The 6,944-nt window shown below is 38.7% G+C and overlaps 1 long non-coding RNA gene across 1 annotated transcript; it reads right to left on the reverse strand.

The window, feature by feature from the left end:
- Nucleotides 1-648: 648 nt before the first annotated feature.
- On the reverse strand, nt 649-2,213 carry LOC134539306 (uncharacterized). Its single transcript, XR_010076287.1, has 3 exons — nt 2,027-2,213; nt 1,498-1,660; nt 649-1,304 (listed from the first exon to the last, which is right to left on the reverse strand). It is a non-coding gene; the product is annotated as an uncharacterized LOC134539306 (long non-coding RNA).
- Nucleotides 2,214-6,944: the final 4,731 nt, after the last annotated feature.

Genomic DNA, 6,944 nt, shown 5'->3' on the forward strand with positions numbered 1-6,944 from the left:
TGGAGTATCCGTCAAAATGGCACTTTTCCTGGTCTTTCTTCCTCCTTTCCTTTTCCTTGGAGCGACTTTAGGAAGAGGTAGAACCACTTCTGGAGAAAACTTCTCTGGTGTGTGGGAACAGTTAGAAAATGATTGAACTGGTGTTCCTTGTGAATCCCTGGACACATCGTGTGAACAACTTGGTGCTAAGTCTGGATCAGGCCTGTCTGTCACAAACGAAGGAGCGAAATCGGCATCCTGAAATATTTCCCTATTATAAGGATGTATTCCACATTTCTCAAATCCTTGTTGGATATTTCTTGGCGTTGTGGCAGTGGGAAAAGCTATATTTAAGATTGAGGGAATATCATAGATTGACATAGGCTTAACTGTGCTCTCTGGTGTTTTGTTGTTCCTCAACCATGCATCCATTGCCGTATTGATCTGTTTTTTGAGTGGGGCAAAAACACTTCGATCAAGTGGCTGAAGGCGATGAGTGCAGTGAGGTGGGAACGATAACATTACAATGCCATTTTCTTTGGCAAAATCTAAACAGTCAGGAGCTAAATGCGACTGATGATTGTCTAGAAGGAGGAGGATAGGTTTCTCTGGGCTCGAACGAATACAAGAAACAAAATGCTTAAGAAAAAGCAAGAACTCTAACTCCGTAGTCCAGCCAGACTTATTTGCAGCACCTATACATCCAGTTGGACCATCTCTGATGAAGTGATCATAATACCTTACCCTAGGAAAAATAAACATAGGAGGGATAGCATTTCCAGCAGCATTTACTGCTACAGTTAGAGTAACTAACTGCCCTCGTTCAGATGATGTCATTGCTCCAATTTGTTTTACCCCCTTTCTTGCTACGATTTTTGAAGGATTCTGGACAGTAGTGACCCCGGTCTCATCTACATTCCAAATGTCATTAGCTGTGAAAGAATGGCGATCATAAACTTCAGAGAGTTTGTCAAAAAATTTGGAAACGTTGGCACGATTAAAACTAGAAGCCCTTCCCAAACTAGTTGCCTCTGGAGTCCGAATGGAAAGGTCTGGGTGGCGCTTTAAAAAGGAAGAGAGCCAATCTGCACCTGCTAGTTCTTTGTCACTCCATGTGTTTGGCATGGGAACATTATACTTCTTCCCACATAAGAATGCAAGATGACGTACATCACGTGGAGTGAGTCCAAAATATATGTCAGAACATGTTTTTATGTAGGAAACAAGAGCGATCTCTTGCAAAGGTGTAAATACCTGTCTGTTCCCATAATAACCAGCCAAAGGTTTCCACTCCTCTCGAAAATTAATATCGACTGCATTTAAACCTGAAACAATAGAAAAACCATACAGGCCTATGTTAATTTTGCTCCTGTTTTCACATAAGAAAATCTAAACTACGCAAAACCATATTTTTGTACTAATACAATAAAAAAACGTTTACAACCCATTGTTGAGACGTATTTATGTTAGAAATAAAGCAGATGTAATTAAGAAAATTCATTAATGAATGCAACTTACGTTTGTTTTTCTTTTTTATGTACCTCCCAAGTGTCACATGGCAGATGTTGTACGTTTTCGCAGCATGCCTAACAGATCTTCCTTCTCTTACAACTTCAGCTGCTTTCTCCAACATGTCAATAGAATATTTTCCTTTGTCGGTTTTTCTTTTGTAGTTACGCATCTGAAATTAAAATTTGACTGGAAGTTATTAATTACATCTACAAGATAAAACCGTTTAAAATGTATTTTTTTTCTTTCATAAAAGACTTAAAAGGAACAATAAATTAGGTAAACGTGGTCACGGGGTAGGTTGTAACAGTACGTGGGGCAGGTTGTAACAGATTAATTTCGCTGTTACAACCTACCCCATGTGAAATCATTATAGAACACATTTAATTTTACCATATAGTTTGTATTTGTTTCCAATGCCAACAAAACATATCAGAACCTAAAGCTTAGGAGATTATTTTGCCCCGAAGACATTTTCTAAACTCCCTATACATTACGTACAATACGCATGTCAGTCAAACAAACAATATTTACTTACCTCGTCCAAAAACAAATTTTTCCTTCTTGTCGCCAGTGAAATCGTCCGACTGCCACAGTGTTACCACTCGCACTGAAGGCATCATAATGTGCCTTGATGGCTGAAACGATGATACGCTCTTGTGGCTGGTCGTGGAACTATTCGCCCTGTTACAACCTGCCCCTGTTACAACCAGCCCCGGTCTCCCCTACTTACATTACCACGATTGGACTAAATGCACCATGTGCAACATATGGGTTATATCACAGAAATCATATTTTTAATATAGCTACGAAACTAAATATATTATTGGAGGGGACTAAATTGAAGACTTTTATTATTGGGGGGGGGGGGGGTGGACGTGTCCCCCCCATCACCCCCGGTTGCGACGCCCATGGCAGTTAATGACTCGATCGTAAAACCTGCTGTTCTCGTCATCCTTGATTCTATCCGATACTGTGTTTAATATAATCAACGAATCCAACAGATCTTGCCCCAGTAGAGAGCAAAGTCTCCTTTTAATGTGCTTCAACGCTGAAAATCGTTTCTCACAAGTCACTTGCGTGAATGAAATTGTGAGAATTACACAATATGAAACATATAAGGGGGTGTACGTGCTGATATGTATGTTATACTGTGATAAAAGTTTACATGCACATGGTATGCAACTTTTACAGACGTCCAAAACACTTCTGGAAAAACACATGGCGTCCTTTTCTGTTTGGTATAAGTCTAAGCCTTCTTCGTCGTCTTCTTCTTCACTTTGTGAATCTGAGTCTTGCTTATGTTGCCTAGGTGAAATGTGGTCATCCCAAAGAGTTTTAGACAGTTCATTAAAATTATTTGCAAAAGATTTCAGTTCTTTTGACAGCAACTCTCGATCGATATTTGCAATTGATTCGAGAGACTTAAGTGCGTCATTAGGAATCCCATTTGCGTTCATTTTATTGAAGTTTTTCGGGTCCAAACAAGCGGCATCTTTCATTAAATCTTCGTTGCAGATGAATTTTTCGTTTATTTTAACTAAAGCTGAATTAATAATGACTTTGTAGACAGAATCAGAATAGAATCTCTTTGGGTCTGTAGCCAATAATGTTGCTTCATCTTGGCATAATTCATCATGTTTCTTCGGTTTTTTAGACATTCTCGTAACGGCAACATGGTTTGTATGTCGAGATCAATGTTTTCGGCGTGCATCGTCTGAACATCGGATGCAAATAAACTTGCAGCTTTGAAAACATCATCAAATCTATCTCTTCGTAAATTCATATCTAAACATTTGATGAATCCCCAAGCTTAAAGATAATCCAATGTAGGGGTTTGGAGATACTGGCTTACTGGGGTTGATAGGTCAAACATTTTCTTGAATGTGAAGGCTGTCAGGATAGTTTCAAATTTCAAAAAGGAATCCATCAATGCCTTTGCTTGGAACGAAACTTTTGGCTCGAACTCCGTGCTCGAATATATGGCACTTAAAGTTTTTATTAACACGACGTATCGAGTTTTCTCCATGATAGTGGTCAAGGCTTTGTCTTTAACCCACCATCTAGTTTTTCCAATATTCTGTAATCGTCTCAATTTGTCTTGTCCAGCTATTAATTCTGAAATTTTGTCCACCCATAGAGATGTGCGCTTAAATGATTCATGAATGAATACACTGGTAGTCTCCAAGAGCCCAAACAAATTCTTTGCTTCAGTCGCGCCTCCTAGCACTAAGTTTAAAACATGTGCATAACAATGTGTGAAAATTAATTTTGGCACTTCTTCCATCAATTTTGCTTGAAGAACATTATACCTGCCTGCCATATGACACGCTAATAAGATCTTGCAAATCTAAGCCTGACTGGGCAACTTCATTGCTTACAAGAGCTCGGTAATCTTCTGCTGTTGATTTTCGGACTGGGACCATGCGAAGCATCCGTTCTTGTGGGATCCCATTGTTAACATAGCGTACGCAAATTGCAGCCTGGTCAACAACGCCAATATCCTGACAATAATCCACATTGAGGCTAAAATATGTTGCCGCCTGGATTTCTATAACGATTTATTGTTTAACTTGACGTGCACCTATATTTATTAATTTATTTATAGTGGTTTTTGACAAAAAGGTAACAAGCCTACCTCGATCCTTAAATTTTCCTGAGTGTTTTCTTATTTTACTTTCAGTAATTGCCTCGGATATGTGGGCCTTAATAACTGGATCATACTTCGACAACAGTACAGCTAAATTAAAAAAGTTTCCGTGATTCTGTTTCTGGTTGTCGTCAGCGATATCCGTTAATGAGTTCAAGGCCTCACTTTTTCCACGATAAGCAATGCCTCGTTTAGATATAAATAGTATTATAACAATTATTCTTTTCAGAACCAGACGCCTATTGGAAATCTCTTGCATATTCTTTCGCGTAAGATGTTGTTCCACATTTCCCCTTTTTTTGCTGTAAGCAAGGCGACCGCGGCTAACTGAGGACTGTAACTTTCCTCGTGTTTGACGAGTTGCTCATAAATATATTTTTTGGACGGAGTAACATCATCAGTAAATTGACTTCTTCCTCCTCCTTTTTTTGTGTCGTCAGACGCAAAACACATGCAGGCAGTGCAAAATAGCTTATTTAATTGAAGAGAATAAGAGACAGATTCTCGTCGAATTAAAGTTCCTGTTGGTAACTTTCGGTAGTAAACCCGATTTCCATCAAAAGGTAAACTGTTTTCATCATCCGAAGGTTGGATAGGGTGAACAGATAATAAACTTAATTTCTCAGCAGTCGTAGCATTTTTCTTGGCCGAGCAAATTCAGAAAGTTTTTGAATTTCACTGTAATCGTCGTCTGTAAATGTAAGTGGCTTTAGCGCAACGCTATCGATATTCGCACTAGCTGAAGTATCGCTAAAAATTGAAGTAATTGTGTCTTTATCATTAGAAATGCATGCATTATTTTCTTGTTATGCTGTGTCCTGCGTGATTAGTATCGGTACAGCCGCCGCTGCCATGCTCTGTTCTGAAGTACTTGCATGCGAAACTGAATCCAATTTTTCGTCTGACTCAAATATTGATGATGATGATGATGAGGGTCCTATAAAAATAAAATATTGTATATACATATTTGATGGCTATACACATTCACAAAAATTCATTGAAATCTGTTGCATGGTTTCGGAAATTTAATAAAAATCCGTCTTTTTTTCTCTACAACAATACGAGTAAAGGGAGCCTCATTACAAAAGTTTAGCTATCTAGGTCCGAGGGTTTGGGCTGAGCATTAATGAGTTAATCAGTCAGGACTTTTGTATATAATTCATTAAGATTTCTAAAAATTGAGCATTTTCTAAAATATTCCGTACCTATCTGTAGCTTAAAATTTATACAACTAAAGAAATATATAAAAAGACGTAACATTGGCTTAAAACAGGTAATTTTGACAAATTTTAGAATATAAAAAAGGAATTAAAAAGTGAAACTACAGGTAAAATTAGCAAATATGTAAAGATGTGTTAAATTAGAAAAGAAAACAACTGTATTAAATTAAATCTATTAACCTGGTTGCGTTTCGCTCCGATTTTGAGGATCTTCAAGCTCTTGAGTTGTAGACGTGAAGGAAAGCCTGGATTGCTTTGGATTCGAGGCCGCTGTTTGTAATTCGATCTTTCTTTTATTTTTCCGTTTCTTGGAACCAGATTTGTGTTTATATGACGCTGAATGTGACTGAAACCATTAAGTATGTCAATTTGAGTAAGTAATACATATATAATATTGAACATGTACAAAGGCTCCAAAGTAACTTTTTTCAGAAGGCAATTAAAATAATATGCAACTTACCTTTTCCATTGCAATGGACAATTAATTTTTTTTATGTGTTAAGTGTTTAACATAATATAAGTAGAGTTAAAACAAACTACACGCATCACACATCAAAACATAACAAAACATCAATAGTAAAAAAAGTAATATTATGAACTTGCACTAACTAGAGTATCGGCGATAACGGCAATACAAACCGACAAAACAATGGAATGCGATGCCAGGAGCCAGGAGCGCGCATCGGGGATTCTCCGACCACAAGATTCTTAATGCGTTCCGTTTCATCAGAAATATGAGATGAGATTGAATAAATACGTTACGTTCGTTAATTGTTATTTAGAAATGTTGCAGTACCGAATCAATCGAGTTTTTAAGAACATGAAAAAATTAAATTTCGTTTTTTTTAATACCTATGAAACAATGTAAAATGTAATGCATTACGCTATAATGATACACGTCTAAATAAGTTGATTCGATCAAAAGTTATTGCCGTTCAGAAAAAAATTCAATACTAGTTTCAGTGGGTGACTTGCTCACGTTCAGCCATTTTTCGGAATTTACTATTTCATTTCTCTCTAATTCTCTCTAGTTTTACACTTAGATCGCAAGAGCTGGGACCCAGCCTATCCTACGGTTGCCGCAAGCCCCACAAGCCAGGCCCGTGGGGGGCCCGCGCAGGCTGGGGCCCGGCTGGCAAATGCCACCTCGACTATATGGCCAGTCCGACACTGGACCGGAAAAATTCGCGGATTCATTTCGTCATAGGCTGAAATTCGAACATGTGTCCAATTCTGCTGGTCCTGCTATTGGCTCGCAGTTTAACTGGAGCTCTCTGGGCCAACGAGAGACTATATCGGCCAAAGAAGCGTCGAATCACACGCTATACCCAGTGGAGACGCCTCACTATTTAGTACCCAATGAACACGCGTGTTTACTTTGAGAAACGCAGAGGATGATGGAGGCTATCCTAGAGGTCATTGAATCCGCGAATTTTTCCGGTCCCTATAGCAATCTGGATGGAGTTTTTGTGAACCAGCCTTGACTCTGCCCACTTACGCCTTCACGTCTCCTTCCCCCCTTTCCCGCGACGGAGAGAGAGCTTTGCCGTGTAAGCCCCTGCCAGTCCTCCTGGAGTCGGGCTTTC

Source organism: Bacillus rossius, chromosome 15 (assembly GCF_032445375.1).
Source record: "Bacillus rossius redtenbacheri isolate Brsri chromosome 15, Brsri_v3, whole genome shotgun sequence".
Classification (NCBI taxonomy): domain Eukaryota; kingdom Metazoa; phylum Arthropoda; class Insecta; order Phasmatodea; family Bacillidae; genus Bacillus; species Bacillus rossius.